At 42.2% G+C, this 18,603-nt stretch overlaps 1 protein-coding gene across 6 annotated transcripts in view; it reads left to right on the top strand.

Moving 5' to 3' along the window:
* The window catches only part of NOS1AP (nitric oxide synthase 1 adaptor protein), a 295,134-nt gene that overhangs the window by 63,631 nt on the left and 212,900 nt on the right, over positions 1-18,603 (top strand). The gene's annotated exons all lie outside the window — the stretch shown is intronic.

The raw sequence follows: 18,603 nt of genomic DNA on the forward strand, positions 1-18,603 counted from the left end.
TGATACTATATGTTGAAAACCGTGAAAAATCCACAGCAAAACTACTAAAGCTAATAAATGAGTACAGCAGAGTGGTAGGTTACAAGATCAACACTCAAAAATCTGTAGCAATGAGCAATCTGAGGGGGAAATCAAGAAAAATAATTCCATTTACGATTGCAACCAAGAGAATAAAATATTTAGGAATAAACTTAACCAAAGATGCAAAAGACCAATATAAAGAAAACTACAAGAAATTGTCGATAGAATTCACAGAAGACCTAAATAAATGGAAGGACATATTGTGTTCATGGATTGGAAGACTAAATATAGTTAAGATGTCAATTCTACCTAAATTGATTTACAGACTCAATGCAATACCAATCAAAATCCCCAAAACTTACTTTTCAGAAATAGGAAAACCAATAACCAAATTTATCTGGGGGGCAGAGTGCCCCGAATAGCTAAAAATATCCTGAGAAGACAAATGAAGCTGGAGGCCTCATGTTACCTGACTTTAAGGCATATTATGAAGCTACAGTGGTCAAAACAGCATGGCACTGGCATAAAGGTAGATATACTGACCAATGGAATCAAACAGAGTGACCAGATATAGACCCTCTCATCTATGGACAATTGATCTTTAATAAGGCAATCAAGCCAACTCACCTGGGACAGAACAGTCTCTTCAATAAAGGGTGCCTAGAGAACTGGATATCCACATGCAAAAGAATGAAAGAGGATCCATATCTCACACCCTAGACAAAAATTAACTCAAAATGGATCAAAGACCTAAAATTAGGTCTAAGACCATAAAACTTTTAGAAGAAAATGCAGGGAAATATCTTATCAATCTTACAATAGGAGGCAGATTCCTAGACCTTACACCCAAAGCACAAGCACTGAATAAAGAAATAAATGGGAGCTCCTCAAAATTAAACACTTTTGTGCATCAAAGAGCTTCATCAAGAAGCTACAAAGACAGCCTACACAATGGGAGACAATATTTGGAAATGATGTATCAGAATATATAAAGAGATTGTTCAACTCAACAACAAAAAGACAGACAACTCAGATACCAAATGGGCGAAAGATATGAACAGACACTTCTCAGAAGAGGAAATACAAATGGCCAAAAGGCACATGAAAAGATGCTCAGCTTCTAGGCAGGCCACAGTGGCTCAGCAGGCAGAGTTTTCACCTGCCATGCCAGAGACCTGGTTTCGCTTCCCGGTGCCTGCCCATGTAAAATAAATTGATTAGTTAATTAAAAAAAAAAAAAAGATGCTCAGCTCCCCTGGCTATTAGGGAAATGCAAATCAAACCCACAATGAGATATCATCTCACAGCCATCAGAATGGTCATTATCAATAAAACAGAAAACAAGTGCTGGAGAGGATGTGGAGAAAGAGGCACACTTATCCACTGTTGGTGGGAATGTCAAATGGTATAACTGCTGTGGAAGACAGTGTGTAAGAAATGATCATGATGATGAATATACAACTATGTGATAATAGTGAGTTATTGATTATATAACAAGAATGAAATGATCACATGATAAGAATGTTTGTGTTTGTATGTGGTTATGTATCATAAATAAAAAATAAATAAGAAAAAGGAAAGGGAGAGGTAAGGGGTATGGTATGTATGGATTTTTTTCTATTGTCTTTTTCTTTTTCTGAATTGATGCAGATGTTCTAAGAAATGATCATGATGATGACTATGCAACTATGGGATGATACTGTGAATTACTGATTATATATGTAGAATGGGAAAAAAAAAAAAAAAAGATAGCCCTGGACAAACCAGGAGGGCTGGTCCTCCCAACTACTCCTGAAGGTGCTTCTCGTTTGGCCTCCACCCATATGGCCTTTGCCCTTCCTTCTTGCCCCCATGGAATCTTATTACCCCTGATGGATGAACATTTGGCAGAAGTTCTCTTGTGGATGAGGGCCCTGGCTCAGGAAGTGCTGCACCATTTCCCTCTGACCTGGCTGCTGCCACTGGGCACATCTTGGGTTTCGGCCTCATTTTCCCCCTCATTCTCTTCTCCGAACCTCCCAGAAATCCAGGGATGAGGCGTTTGAAGACCACAAGTCCCAGCCACCAGGATGGTGTGTTCCTGTGGTGTGCTGGCATGCCGTGGCTGCTGGGTCACGTGCCTTGCTTCCTCCTTGACTCTGCAGGTGGGAGCTCTGCCCTGTTTCCCTTCCATAGACAAGACTAAACGTGGTCTGACAGGGCTGTTGCAGACATCGGATTGATGTGACTCAGTGGCCTGAGAGCCCTTTCCCCGACAGATCTCAGGGCTTGAGGAGCCATGGATGGTTACTCAGAGGCTCACTTGTGGGATTTAGCTTTGTTTTCTAGGGTATACAGAGGGAATGTTGAGAAGGCTTTTTGTGTAAGGATGAGAAAAGAAGAAGAGACTACTGATAGGGTAGAAGAAGTTTGTGAGGGAAGAAGAGGGGCATCTAAAGGGGAGGTTTGTTTAGCTCTGTGGGAACTAATGTGAATCTTCTCTACCTCGCCAAAAAAATCTGTGTTAAAATATCAATTTCTCCTTAAAAAAAATCTCTTAAACAAATCTGAACCCTTGTTGTGGTTTGTTGGCATGTGTCAAAATGGAAGGCAAGCAGTGTGGTTTGAGGTTTAGTTATTAAGCCAGGTTTGGCATAGTAATTTTGCTTTTGTTTCCTAAAGCATTTCCCTGGGTCCCAGAGAGGACCTTTGCCTGCAAACCCCCCGTGCCTCCATCCTGGACCACTTCCTTTTCTTCACCCACTTCCCCAAACGCAGTTCTTTGCTGAGATAGATCTCGGTCATTCTTTATCATTTTTTTCTTCTTTACTATCTTGCTTTTTTTTTTTTTTTTTACTTCCCTTGCTTCCTTGATCTTTGGCAAATAGAAAGTGTTTGGTAATTTTTTAATAAAGAAAAGACTAGCGCTCTAATATGGTACTGGATGCTTTTTGTATATGGTCTCGTTAATTCCCATGATACCCCTGCAAGGCTGGATTTCACGGATGAAGAAGTGGAGGTGCAGGGTGGTTGACCAAGTTCTCAGGCTCATAGAGCAGCTTGAAAATGACAGAGCTGAGGTTGGGACCCCAAACTTTTTCATTTGATTCTATCATACATTTTTAGACCTTAGCTTGGAAGGCAGGACATCTGGGTCACAGTCTCTGCTTGACTGTGTAACTTACTGGGAAACCTTGGCCGTCAGTGTCCTGCTTTGTTGGAGTAAAATAAGAGATAGGTCTGAAAGACCTTAGAGTTTTCTTTGGACACTAACGTCTTTCTCTTCTCTCTGTTTTTCCCTGCTAGGAAAATCTGTCTTCACAGTCCATGGGTGTCTCCCACCTTTGCCTCCTTTCATTGGCCCCCTTTTATTCTCTTTTCTTTTTGACACTTCTTTGATTATCTTTGGGACTTTTCGTACCCTATTTCTTCCTACCTTTGGGTGAGGGGAGTTGTTGATTTGAGACTTTTTTCTTCCTTTAGCTTGCCCAGATTATCCTATCTGAAAAGTCATTGAGAAAGTATTTGCTATTTTGTGATGGTGCTGATGATCATGAGAATGATTAACTAGTTTGCTCTGAGAACTGGTGGGTGGGTCATCCTGAGAAGTTGGCTAATAAGGAGGGGTCTTAACAGTCTGGGAGGTGTAGGTAGAAGAACTAGAAGATCTTAACGCTTCTTAAAAACAGGAAAAGCTACCATTTGTCCATTCATTTATTGATACACCAGGCTTTGTGCTGAGTGCTCCAGATACAGTGGTGCTTAGGACAAGGACTCATGCCCGGAGCCAAGAATGCAGCCCAGTTAGGGGAGACTCAGGTAATCTAAGAGCCAAATAGACCCACAACTCTATTAAGTGGAATTGGGTATAGCAGGGAGAACTAACCTAGACAGTCTGCTGAAAGCCGAGCACTTTATGTAGTCTTTGCAGTGGCTCTGTAAGGAGGGTGTTATTCTCCCCATTTTATAGAACTGAAGTTCAGACGTGGAGCTGGGATTTCAATAATGATCTGATTCCAAAGCCCTAGTTCTCCCTATTGCATCTTACTCTCTCTCTTGAAAGTCTTGAACTACAGCTACTGTAATTCTCTGAGCAGGGCTATCTCACTTACCCTTGGGCAGAATAGGTGGACATTTCCATGTTTCCTACATTGTAATTTTTGAAGGATATAGTTAAAAAGCGTCTTTGTCCCCATTCTACTGATATGCTACTCAGTGCTGAACACTCATGGCCTCTGAGCATGATATTTGGTTTCTGTGAGATGCTGTTGAGGTACAAGTGTGTCATCTGGCTGGGCTAATAAATTAAGGTATTTGTTCTCAGTCTTGACCCAAAGCGAACTAGTCTGTCTGATTGCCTGGAGTGGTGAAAGGCTGAGGACATGGAGCACAGGACCAGAAAGTTGAGGTACGGCAAAGAGAAGGGGAAACGGAAATTGCCTAGAGGATTGGTGCTACAGGGGGAAGAGGGCTGGATACCCGGTGCCTGGAAACATGAGGAGTGGAACCAAAAGTAAGAGGAATAAACTGCCTAGGGACACCCTCTGTTAGTAAGTGTGTTTGCAGCATTTCCTCCTGCGAGACTGGAAGTATGCCATTTTACTCTTTTCTCAACTCTTGTGTGAGAGGAAAGGAACCAGCATTAATTGTCTCTATTATACATAGATAAAAACCGAGGCAGCTGTGGTGGCTTAGGCAAGAGTAGACTGACTCAGGCCTGCCTGGAGTTCCTGAACCATCCGTTGTAGGGTTTGGCTGGCATCAAACTGAAAGCTGAGTCGGTTGGAGCTGCTGCTTAGCGGTTGATCCTCTTGAGTGCCTGTTTAGTTTCTTCCTTGTTCTCATCCTTCTCCCACTCACCTACTTTGCCCTTGATTTATCGTCTTTTAAACTGTTCCCTCCTCCTGCCTTAGCCTGCCAAAGGGTACTCATGGGCAAAGCTTGGCAGAGCTGATAGCCCTTGAGGTACCTTGTACAGGAGAATAGTGAAGACTTACCCATCACGCTCTTTGAATTCCAAAGATGAGAAGAGCTGTAATGTGCAGACGAGAAGGCCTAAGGAGATCTGTTTTTGCATATTTGAAGAGAGAGTGGACTGTGAATCTTCATGGAGTCCAATTTTAGCTTACCATAAGGGAGAATGTAACAGTGCTAACTTCTGAGGAGATAAACGCCTCATCCATGGGGGGATTTAAGCCTAGGCTGGTTAAACACTTGGCAGGACTGTAATAGAAGAGATTAAAGTTTGGGGTGTGCACGTGGAGGAGGAACCATGGTAGACAGCCGGGTGTTTGTTTAAAGGCTCTTGTAACCTTGCAATTCTACTTTCTTTCCTTAATCTCATCGTGTCATGATTTTTTTCTTTCTTCTTTTTAGTCACAATATTTCGGTACTTGGCATTTACAGATTGTATAATGTATTATTTTATCTTTTTTTCTTGGTGTGTCTTTAAATACATATTCCTCCTTGAACGATGGTAACTGTTTTTATTTTGGGGGACACCTGAGGGAGCCTGATTTTTCAGGAAGTGCAAGAAATAGCATGGTATTAGAAGTTTGCTCTGGAAGCTTCAGCATGATATAGAAAATTTTGTGAGCTTCTGTCCTGCTCTACCACACTGGGGAGCAGGAATATCAAATGGGGTTGCTAGACTTTTACGATGTAGAAAATATTTATATTCTTTGGGGGACGGAAAAATGTCTTCCTGAAGAATGAAAGTCCAGTACAATTATAGCTCATTTTCCCCTCCAGGGATTATTTATCTAGTGAACTCAAACATCTGGATGACAGCTAGCAATGCAGAAAGGCGCAGAAGAGGTATTTGAGCAGCCAAACGGATGCTGAATCTCATACCCTTGACTTAAAAGATAGCTTCTCCGAAGCTCGTTCAGAACCTTATTTGTTTGTGGTTCTATTTTCTGTTTCACAGCAAATGTAAAGGGGATAGTTATTGCTGCTGTTATTTTTTGATAACAGCTTGATGGAGATATAATTTACATACCATGAAATTCACATTTTAAAATGTAAGTTCAGTGGTGTCTAGACTTATCACCAAATCGTGCAACCGTCACCAATGTCTAACATTGTCATCATCCTGAAAAGAAATCGCATACCCGTTAGAAGTTATTTCCCAGCCCCCTGGGAACCACCAATCTTTTCTTTTTTTTTTTTATTAGAGAAGTTGTAGGTTTATAGGAAAATTGTTAAAAATACAGCATTCCCATAGATCTCTGCTATTAGTAATACCTTGCATTGGTATGGTACATTTGTTATAATTGCTGAAAGATTATTAATATAATTGTACTATTAACTGTGGTCTGTGGTTTCTATTAGGGTTCGTTGTGTTGTACACTCGTATTTTTTTTTTAATTGGAACCACTAATTTACTTTGATTCCATGGATTTGCCTATTCAAATTTCATAATATGGAATTGTACAATATGGCTTTTTATGACTGGCTTCTTTTACTTAACATAGTGTTTTTGAGGTTCATTCATATTGTAGCATGTATCAATACTTCATTTCCTTTTATTGTCGAACACTATTCCATTATATGGATATAGCACCACATTTTGTTTATCCAAATTGATAAATGTCTGTTGGTGGACATTTTATGTTTTTTTCCCCATTTTTTAACTATAATGAATAATGCTGCCATGAACATTTGTGTACAGGTTTTTATGTGGATATGTTTTCATTTCTCTTGGATATATACTTAGGAGTGTACTTGTTATGTCATATGGCAACTCTACGTTTAACTTTTTGATGAACTAACAGACTCTTTTCCAAAGTTACTGTACCATTTTATAATAACACAAGAAATGCATGAAGATGCAAATTTCCCTACATCCTTGTCAACCCTTGTTATTGGCTGTTTGTTTTTTTTTTTTGTTTATAGCCATCCTAGTGTATGTGAAGTAGTATCTCATTGCGGTTTTGATTTGCATTTCCCTAAAGGTTAATGGTGTTGAGTATCTTTTCTTGTGCTCACTAACCATTTGTTTACCTTTTTTTTTTTTTTGCATGCACAGGCACCGGGAATTGAACCCAGGTCTCCAGTATTGGCAGACAAGAACTCTGCCTGCTGAGCCACTGTGGCCCACCCTGTTTACATTTTTTTGAGAAATGTCTATTTAGATTCTTTGCTCTTTTTTTTTTTTAATTAGGGTTATTTGTCTTTTTATTTGTTGAGATGTAAGAATTATATGCTGGGTACAAGTCACTTACCAAATATGATTTTGTAAATATTTTCTCCCATTCTGTGAGTTGCCTTTTCACTTCCTTTGTGGTGTTCTTTGAAACACAAAAATTTCTTACTTTTGGTGAAATCCACTTTTTCTGTTTTTCCTTTTGTAACTTGTGTTTTTGGTGTCATATTTAAGAACCCATTGCCTAATCTAAGACCCTGAAAATTTATTGCTATATTTTCTTTTAAAAGCTTTATGATTTTACCTCTTATATTTAGGTCTACAGTCCATTTTGAGTTTGTTTTTGTACATGGTGTGAGGTAGCAGCCCACTTTTAATCTTTTTCATGTGGATATTCAGTTGCATCAGCACCATTGTTGAAAAGATCCTTCTTTCTCCATTGAATTGTCTTTGCACGCTCATAAAAAAATCGGTCGATCATAAATGTAGGAATATATCCACTTTGTCCTTTTTCAAGATTGCCTTGGCTACTCTGGTTGCCTTTGATTTTTCATGTTAATTTTAGGGTCACCTTACCGATTTCTGCAAAAAAAAAAAATGCTCAGATTGAGCTGTAGATCAATTTGGGGAGTATTACCACCTTAACAATATTGAGTCTTTTGATCCATGAACACAGATGTCTTTCCCTTTACTTAAGTCTCCTTAATTTTTTTTCAATGATGTTTTATAGTTTTCAATATATGTCTTGTACTCCATTTGTTGAACTTGTTCCTGAGTATTCTCTGAATACTTTTTTTCTGAAGCTACTTTAGATGGAATTTGTTTTCTTAATTTCATTTTAGGGTGGCTCACTGCTAGTGTATAAAACTATAATAATTTTTGTATAGTGGTCTTGTATCCTACAACTTGCTGAAATTGTTCCTCAGTTCTAATAGTTTTTTTTCCTGATGTGGATTCCATACATTTTTCTATATACAATATCATGTCATCTGTGAATAGGCATAGTTTTACTTCTTCTTTTCCAATATCGGTACCTTTTCTTTTTCTTGCTGTATTGCTCTGTTGAGAAGCTCTAGTACAATGTTGAATAGAAGTGCCAGGAATCTCTTCTTCCTAATCTCAGGGAAAAATTATTCAGTCTTGTATTATTAAGTATAATGTTAGCTGTAGGGTTTTTTGTAGATGCCTTTTATCAGGTTGAAAAAGTTCTCTTCTGTTCCTAGTTTGAATTTTTTTTTTTTCATGAGAGGGTGTTGAATTTTGTTAAATGTTTTTTCTGCATCTATTGAGATAATCATATTGCTTTTGTTCTTTTTTCTCCTAGCGTGATATTTTACTTTAATTGACTTTCATATGTTGAACCAACCTTGCATTCCTGGAATAAATCCATTTGGTCATGGCATATAATTCCTTTTGATTTGGTTTACTAGTATTTTCTTGAGGATTTGGGGACACTTGTTGTTAAAGGTAGAAAAATAGATAGCATATTATCATTCTTGCTGATAACAGTGTGGGAAGCAATAGAACTATTTTAAAATTTATCCTTAGGAACTCAAAAGCCATAGTAGTAGTCTGGATTAGCACTGACTTGTAATTTTTACATTAAGAAAAATATTGGATTCTGGTTTATAGAGTCAGAACTATTAGGGTGTTGTATAATGTATTTTGAGAAGATTTCTAGTCAAGAGAGTTTAAAATAGAGAAAACTTTGGTATTTAAATAGGATATATGGCAGTTACCTGAAAATTGTACTCATTTGTGGAGTTTTATCTGGCAGTGATGCTGATAAATGATTCAGTACTGTACTGGAGACCCTGCACTAAGGCTATGTCTGGCCACAGCTTGTTCAGTCAGGAGGGAAAAAGTGACAACTGAGTCCATCCATGAAGTTCTGGGAGCAGTGTCATGGTTAGCCTCTCCCAGGCTGGGCTGGAGGGTAGGGCTGCTTGTCAGTTGGTGCATAGGCTGGTACAAATAACTTCAGTAATTGAGTCCTGACTCTACTCAAAGTTAGGGCAGACCCCACAGGTTATAGGTAATCCTCTACAAGACCATCCTTCAGACACAGCGGCTGGCTCCAGAGTTCCCAGGAGGGCCACCCTCACTTCTGACCAACTGGCTGCATATTCACGGGTTCTCAGCACCCACTCCAGGTGCGATGAATCTTGAGAATGACTCAAAGGAAATGTTAGACTTACACTTATAGATTTATTACAGCAAAAAAAGGGGATAGAAATGAGAAGAAGTGAAAAGAAGAGGTGCATAGGGCAAGGTCTGGAAGGGTCTGTTTCCATGTGCAGTAAGAACATGTCACCCTCCCTGCACAGGGAAGTGTATTATCAATGAGTCATGGACGGTCTCTAAGTGTAGGATGTCCAAGGTTTTTATTGGGGTCTCATTTCATAGGCATGAATGATGCAGTCAGTGCCCTGTGATTAAATTCAATCTCCAGCTACCCTCAAAGCCCTAACCCTGAGTTAGCATAAACTATTCAGGTGTCCTCTATTGAGTAGCAAAAGACATTCCTACCATGGGAAATTCCATAGAGATAGAGGATATCTCTCGGGAACCAGGAGGAAGCTCTTTATTCTCTACCTGGTCACTGGCCACACTCTGTCCTGGCACAGTTCCCCCTTCCCTCTTCACTCCTGTTTAAGTCTGCTGAGGCTGATTTCTCTATTCCACCTTCCCACTGACCCTGGCATTTTGGACCACTTTGCTTTGTGCACGGTATTTGGTTTATAAGAATAAAAGAGAGGATTATTGTAAAGCTACGAATTCAATGTCTTCCGGGTCTCACTGGCCTCCACAGCAAGGGCATAATAATATAAAGAATATCATCTCCTTATGACCATATAATAGTTTATAAACTTTAAAACTTTCATCTGCATTATCTCATTTTGATTCTTATAACAACCCTAACATCTAGGCAGTACCAATAGGAGCTATATTTTATGGGGTAAGCAAAAGCTTAAAGAGTGTAAGTACTTAAAATTTAGCACGTATAGAATGTGGTGTGGTCCAAAGCTGAAAGCCTTCATTCCATGTGAAGAAAAGAGAGATCCTTCTGTATTGTCATCCTGCAGTCTTTGTTCGCTCACACTCCGCTAGTGGAAGTCTCTTTTTTTATTCTTTAGTTTTATTGATTAACTTTTGTTCAGGGGAACCCTGAATTCCATTCCCAAAGTCACGCAGATCAATCAAATAGTGATCCGTTTTCCTGCAATTCTTGGTGCCCTTAAGTTTTTCATTGGTTTGTTCTTGATCCTGAATTGCCACACCTTTTGGTGTCCATGCATGGGAACTCTTCCAGCTCAGTTTGAGTTTAATGCAGCGAGCCAGGCATTCGAGGGGTGTTGACTTGTGTTTGTCCTGATTGCTTACTCCTGGTAAAGCCTCACTGTGGAAACTCAGAGTAGGAGACCCACACTGGTTCTGTCCCTCACTAGTTTGTTTCTACCCTTTCTCTGAGCCTCAGTTTTTCCTTCTGTAAGCGAGGCTTGGGTCAAATGACCTTCAAGGCCACTTTAGCCTGCCGTTGACCCTGGCTTCCCTATTGATTTCAGATTGTTCTTTGTTCACCTCACTGTCATCACCCAGGGACTTTGTGAGGCAACTTTTCTTCCTGGTTTACATGATTGTTTTATAGGTAATCCTTGAACTGTTGTACAAACTTTGTCTTTGTCGTCTTCTCATCATGTCTTGGACTTTCTCCTTTTTCCTGTCTTTTATTCAAAGGAGAAGTAATCTGCTTGCCAAGTTTGCATCCAAAGTGGGATGGTGGAAAGTACCCTGTGCCCCTGCCTGCCTCTGCCACGGGACAGCCAGAGATTTTCATTGCAGAGCCGAGGCTTTCATCCAGGAGCTCATAGTTGAAAGGCCAGAATGATTTCTTAGTCTTACTATTTTTTTTTTCTCTCTCCTTTTGCACTATCCCTCAGATCCTCATAATAAAGAAAAATAATCAGACCAACCCATCTAAGCTTTTACTAATAAAGATGAAAGGAGACAAGCCTACCAGTGCGCTCAGTCTTACCCTGGTCCCTTTCAGAGAATTGCATGACATTAGCATAAAGACCCATTGCCAGAATTATTTTGCACCCAGCCCTTTAACGTGGAGGGGCGGGAAGGATTCTGCTGTGATCTCCCAGCACATTCATCAGCCCCCGCTGAGTCCCCCATCAATGGTGACACAGTTGCATCAGATGGCCTTCAAATAGTGCTTCCTTTTCAGATGCACTGGGAGAGAGGAGAAGAAATATAAGTGCCTCATTCCTCTCAGGCTTCAAATAAATAAAGACGTAGCATGCAGCTGCATTTCAAGCATTTTGGAAGCTTTTCTGGTGTGTGGTGTATGTGTATGAGAGAGAGAGAGGGAGATGCCTGCACTGCACTGTGAATCTGTCTCTATGGCAGTCTGGGCGTAAGGACATTAGTAACTGCAGATTTGTGTTTCCAGGCCCTGCTCCCTGCCTCCCCTCTCCTGGTTTCAGGGCCTGGAGAGTACCAAGCAGACTTCTGAAATGGGGAGTGGGGTACCCTGAGGCAACTTTTCTCTTTTTCTTCCCTCTCCCCAGAGCCTTTAATAGAAGGTCATTTGCTGAGTGTGTGCACTGGAATCTGGGGCCCGGTTCCTGCCACTGCAGTTAATGCTGTTTTGTTCTATGCTAAATGAGGCGAAAACTTTCACCCTGGTCACATGCACAGTCCCGCCCGGCAGGTCACTCAGCTGTGTGCCAACTGCAGTTTCTGTGGGTGAGGGAGGGCTTTCCCTTGGGACTGTCATGCTGGCCTGGAGGGAGGGGACTGGGCTTCTCAGTCCCGGTCTGCTGTGGACTGACCCTGTCCCTTCAGTTCTCTGGGCTGCTGTCGCTCCCTTTTCATCCAGCAGCTATTTAAGTTGGACTCTGCCAGGCAGTTCTAAGGGCTGAGAATATGGGAACTAAGAGAGTAAGGTCCCAGCCCTCACGGAGCTTACAGTCCACTGGGAAAGATAGGTCACAACCAGATGAACCAGCAAACCTCATGGTTGCAGACTCTGTTCTTGGCTGGGAAAAGAACAGCATAGGGTGATGCGAAAAAGCACAACTTTAGATGGGATCAAGTTGGAAAGAAATGGTATCCTAATGAATACTTATTGAGCACTGGCAGGATTCCAAACTGTGCTAAATACTTTTCATGTATTTTGAATTCTTCTTTAGTAATGTTGGATATGATGCCTGAGCTTTTTGGATTTGAAATCTTCTGCTTCTATGATTCTAGCTCGAAAGTTTCAGGGCAGAGGATTGGTGAGGGACTAAATCACATGGGCACACCACACTTGGCGATTTCTAGATACAGGAGTGTGTTGGATTTTCTTTATGCTTGTAGGTAGTTTTGGAGACGGTAGAAATCAGATAGGATGTGGACCTGGAGAGTTGGAAAGAATGCAGTGGGGAAGGTCCTGGACTGGGAGCCTTGTCTCTTCTCTGCCATCTAATTGTTTTGGGCCTCGTTGTCATTTTCTGTAAAATGAGGGGGTCACTCCTGAATTTTACATGGTATAATTTGTGAGAAGTTTTCAGAGAAGAGATGAAGGCTGCAAATGCAGCAGATCCAGGGACCTTTACATTAGGCCCATACATGGTGGCCCGTACTTTTACCCGCCCCCCAGGAAAGTGGGGCACTATGCATTTCCCTATGCCTTTGCTTGTCATGGCCAGTTAGTAGGGCTTTAACAGCCCCACGACAGAAGATTCTGTTACCTTCTTCTGAAGAGTGTTGGTTTTTGTTCTTAAAGACTGCTCACTTGGTTGTTCTGAAATCCTAAATCTCTCTCCCCTGCGGTAGGCAGCAGTTAAAATCTCTATTTAGTTTTCCTTGTTCTTCCAGCTTTTGCCTTCTTCTGAGGTCCTTAGAGTCTCTTTCACACATGCACAGTTTGGAGACTGACCAAGGAGTTTACACACAGATTTTGGGACTCCCCTCCATGACTCCCTACTTTTTGGAATCCTGCCCTTACTTTCTAGCATCTTGGGCAGTCCCCACCTCCGACCTCCACCCACCTAGGCCAGTCAGAATGGCTTGAGCTCCAGTCGGCTGGTGCCGTACTTTCCAGATTGTGCTGCTGGGTAGAAAACCATGCAAATGTTAAGCCTCCCCGAGTGCAGTTCCCTTTGCTCAAGAACTGAGCCTCTCTGAATTCTGCCTGATTTTGGTCTCGCTCTCCAGAGCCTTCAAAGTTATTTTTCATATTTTATTCAGAATTTGTATTTATTATTTGCTAGAGGTTTAGTCTGATACAACCACTCCAGCATTATCAGGAGCAGAATCATCTGGCACATTTATTTGGGGTTAATATGTACATTTTTTCCTTGTCTCTGGAAACACCTACAAAAGCATTGTAAATAAAAGGGAATCCTGGGCAGGCAGTGGTGACTCGGTGGTAGAATTCTCTTGCCTGCCATGCCAGAGACCCAGGTTCAGTTCTCAGAGCCTATCTGTACCCAGAATGAAAAAAGTAATCCCGTGGACGGTGATGGTGAAGAGTGTCACCAAGCTGTGAGTGAAGGTGAGGTGGTGGAATGTTTCCAGTTGTCGTGTCTTTCAGCTTTTGGTATTGTGATTCACGTACCAGGTGATGCTATGGTTCAGTGCTTCATTGTCTTCAGAAGTTAATCTCCACAAAATAGCGTGGGAACAAGAAAGCAAAAAGACTTCAGTAGATATTAATCTAGTGCTGAGGCTGAGGTTGTCAAGAAACCTATAAAAATATTTGAAGCTTTTTGGTTAATCTTATTTGCAGCTAACTTTTGCTTATCTGGAAAATAAAGCCACAAATACAACTGGCAGAGGTAATCTCATATCTTGATTGCCCAGTAAAATTTGCATCTCCCATTATATTTTTATTCTTTCTAGATGCTAATGAAAAAGAAATAGGCCCCAGTATTTTAAACTTTTTTTTTTTTGACCTTGTCCCTCCCTGTTTTAGTTTCCTTGGCTGTTCAAGCAAATGCTTTGCAGTGGATTGGCTTCAACCACAGGAATTTATTAGCTCTTGGTTTTGAGGCTAGGAAAAAGTACATATGAAGGCATCATCAAGATGATGCTTTTTTCCCAGTAACTGGCAGCATGGGGCTGGCTGCTCGGGTTCCTTGGTCCTTGGCTTCTCTGTCACATGTCAGTGCACATGGCGTCCTGTCTTAGCCTCTCCTTTTCCAGGTTCCATTGACCTTCAGCTTCTTGCTTTCTCCCCTGTCTGAATTTCATGCTGCTTATAAAGGACTCTAGTAAATCGAACTAAGACCCTGGGCTACACCTTAACTGAAGTAACCTCATTCAAAGGTCCTGCTTACAATGGGTTCACACCCACAGGCATGGATTAAGTTTAAAAGTGTGTCTTACTGCTCCCAAACCTCCACCCTCCCTTGTGTTCTTGTTGGTAGATGGTTTGAAAATAGGTGCTAGACAGTGTCTGACAGCAGGGATTTCTGCATGGAGAGCACAGAAATGTCAGAGAAGTCCTCCAGAAGGCTTGGTGATCAGAAATGCACCAATAGAAAGGTTTGATAGGCCATCATGTCTTGATAAGCCAGGAGTCAGAGGCATAGGAGGGTCTGGCCCAGGCCCAGGTAAAGTCAGGGGAATTCAGACTCACAATCGGAATGTATAGGGCGGGAGTGGTTTACAATAGAAGCGAGCTAATGCCTCTGAGGCTGGGCTGTCAGGGTGAGTCCTGGGCTCATGCATAGCCTCTTGTTCCTCCTCAGAGTAAAGATTCTCCTGTGAGCACCTGGGATAGAGGGGTTCATTCTTGCACACTTTCATCCAGTGAAGTATGCTTTGAGCATCTCTTTTGTGCTTGGAACTGTGCTGGCCATGGCCAGTCTATGTAGTGATGAATGAAACAGGCCTAGTGTCTGTTCTTAGGGAAGTTGTCCATTAAACAGATATTCAGCCATGTATTGATGCTATAGAGGAAAATGATGGGATGCTGTGGGAGTTCTTGACATGGGCGTCTTACCTTCCTTGGGGACCAGGAAGGGGAAAGTAGAGATTAAGTAGGGATCTACAGGATTGTGGAGGTTGGAGGACTGGGAGAAAGAGAGGGTAGAAGAAGAATATTCTGTGTGCAGGGTGTGAGCATGTGTAGAAGCCTGTGAATGTGAGAGGACATTGTGTATTTGAAGAACTTCCAAATAATTGGAAAGACCTGGGGCAGGAGATGAAGCCAGACACTGGGCTTTGTAGGCCACACTAAGGATTTTGAGTGTCATCATTTGGAGTCGTTGGAAGAAAGCGTGGAAGGTTCTTAAGCAAGGAGGTGACAGATTGATGTTGCATCCTTTTTTTTTCTTTTGGGTGCATGGTCCAGGAATCGAACCCAGTTTTCCCGCATGAAAAGTGAGCATTCTACCACTGAACCACCCATGCACCCTGATGTTGCATTTTAAAGAGAGCGCTCTGATAACCTGTGGGGAATGGTGGAGAGGGCCAAGGAGTCAGTGGAGAAACCAGAGAGGGGTGATTTCGGTGAGATCCTGGGATCCCAGTAGTGGCAGTGTAGACAGAATTTGACAGGGCATGGTTGGCTACAATGGATAAGGAGACGCACATTCAAAAATGACTGCCAAATCTTCTAAAAATGATCATGGTGAAGAATACACAACTATGTGATGATATCGTGAGCCACTGATTCTATAATATGATTGGACTGGATTGTGTATGGATATTTCTCAGTAAAAAAAAAAAGGAGTGACTATCAGGTTTTAGTCTTGAGTAACTGGGTGGGGGAAGGCTAGGGGAAGGAACGTGCTGTGTGAGTTGGACGGAGGGAAAGCATAGGTTTCTGTTTTGGAAAATTATTCTTCCAACTCGCAGGCATCTAACTACTGCCTCCACCATCCTAGGAGCCTTTGGGAGACCCAGTCTCCTGCAGAGGAGACAGATAAAAGGGAAGCCGCTTCTGAGCGAGCACGCCATGGTGCATCAGCCGTTGACTGGAGGCATGGAACTGGTTTTGCCTGATCTCAGTAGGAGGTGACAGAAGCCTGGGTCTTTGAAGGGTGTTAGTTCAGCAGCTGGATGAGGTTCAGGCCTGGGGGGTGGGAGCAACTTTCTAATCTAGAATAAGAGGGTGTTGGCTTAGGCTCAGTTCACTGCAGAAATAAGGAGCTTGAGCATTGAAGTGAGTGGTTGTAGGGCCACCCTGCAGCGGGCAGGTTACTCTTGCTGTGTCTGTGCCTTATTCTCTGCTGAAGAGAGTCTCAGGGAATGAGCGAAATAGGCTGCGGAGGGCATAATGTTCAGTTACTGAGAAACTGTTTCTGTTGTGGTGTTACACGTGCATCAGGGTGCTATTCATTGATCACACCCTCTGGTTTTGTGCCTTTTCTGGTTCCTGGCATTGTGGTTCTATTTTTTTAATTTATTTTTATTTTATTCTATTTTTGATTCCATGTTATTAGTGTAGATATTTAGTTTTTAGGAAGGAGGTGTGACCTGAACTGGACTTGGTGTTTCTTTTTATGCTCTTTGAATGACCCTAAGGTACAGCTATGGTGATGATGTGTATCTGCTCCAGATTTGTTCTTGGAAAGGTGAGATTTGTGATTTTGCTTTTGCATGATTGGGAGAGAAGAAAGAAGAATGGGTGAGTGAGTGCTGTGCGAATGGACGGGTGATTTGGTGGTGTGTGGGTGAAATGAGTGGGTGTATGTGAGGTGTGCAAGCCTTTGTGCATGCCAAGTGTGGTGTGAAGGTGTATAGTGTGTACAAATGCGTGGCCCAGCTTGAATGGTGGCTGTTGGAGTGAAAGGAGATGTTGACGGGGCAAAGGTCTTAGTCCTCTTTACCATAAGCTCCTTCACACTCAGAAAGCTTCTTCCTGTTCAGAATCCTTGTCCAAAGCTGGAAGGTCACCTCTCCTCTCCATCTGTGTTGCCTCTGTCCTACCCACGCTCTGTGTTCCCTCTCTGTTTCTGGGATTCCAAGTCCAATGTTGCCCCTTCCTGAGAAAGGAGAGATGAGCTGGGGTGGGGCTGGCCGGGCGGGATTGCTTCCCAACTGGGTGTTTGTGATCAGCCCCCCTTCTGGAACTCACTGGGTAGTGGGCTTTTTCTAGGTCTGCTGGGGCTTGGTGAGAGAGGACCCCAGGGTCACCTGAAGTGGGTGACCAACCTTGCTCGGTCCAGAGGTCCTGGCTCGCACATCATGGCTGAGGGAATATGAGCCCCTAAAGTCTGATTGCCAAGTTAATCAGTCTTGACTGCACAAAGTTCAGTGCAGGAACCAGTGGGCGTGCAGCATCTGAGAGAAGGAGCATGGAAACTACTCCCCGGGCTGGAGGGCTTTGAAGTTGGGCAATCACCAACCCGGGCTTCACGCGATTCCTAGCTGCACAGGGCACTGATGAACTGCACGGCTTTAGCGGAGCTCAGGTGGGGGCAGTGCCAGCCACAGGTAAGTCTGACCACACTCTTAGATCTAGGTGACTTTGCTTGCCTGAGCGAGGTGCTGTCAGTAGGTCCTCTGCTCCCCACTGGCCGTGGTAGGGCTGTCCACTCTCAGTCCAAGCTGCAGAAAGCTCACTGTTTACCTACCCGCTACCTGGAATTGTGCTCTTCAGTGTATTAGTACAAATTGTTGATCAGTAACTAGGGGAAATCCTTTAGCTGCAAATTTCAGGAAGAACCTTCTCTTCCAATAAGTACAGGAAATACACATCCTGCAGAGGTGACTGTCCTCCCGTCATCTCCTATTAATGCAGTTTTTGCTTGAGTAGACTTTTTTGTTATTCTTGGGCTGTTAATTTCTAGGTTATCCCCTGGGCTGTTTTATGTAATTTAAGTGTAAAAAGGAAAGGTGCATCCCAGCAAACTAGTGGATAATGGACTGGTGTATATTTAAGACCTACTATCCTATATGCTTAACAAATGCTGAATTGTCTCCCTCCTTTCTTGTCTGATCCTTTTAAGAAATGATATCTAGAGATTATCTATATCATTTGATGCAGCAATCTGACCTCTAGGAATCCAGCCTAAAGACATACTTGGATGAGCTCAAAGATGTGTCATAAGGCTCATGGAGAGATTGCTCACGCTCGTGAAATAGTGCTACGTATTCATTGGTAGGGGAATCATGATATGTACTGTGAAAAACCTCTATGCGTTGATGCAGAAAGACACCTAATTTGAATTTAAAGTCAAATCCCATTTTACACTTGAGGCAATTGAGACAAAGAAAAGTTAAATACAAAGATCATCAGTGGGAGAGTGGTTATGCCAAGTCTTTCTGATTCCAGAATGTGTCTGATTCCACATGGTCTGTTGCATCTCTGATTAAGGATGAGATTAGAAAGGGAACAATTTCTTGTTAAGGTGCTTTTTGTACAGTTAGAACGGTCTCCAGACAAAACACCTTTTGGCCCTTAGGCTACTCAGCTTTAAAATGGGACAGTCAACTGGGTGCCTCCAAGG

This window comes from Tamandua tetradactyla, chromosome 4 (genome assembly GCF_023851605.1).
Source record: "Tamandua tetradactyla isolate mTamTet1 chromosome 4, mTamTet1.pri, whole genome shotgun sequence".
Taxonomy (NCBI): Eukaryota; Metazoa; Chordata; class Mammalia; order Pilosa; family Myrmecophagidae; genus Tamandua; species Tamandua tetradactyla.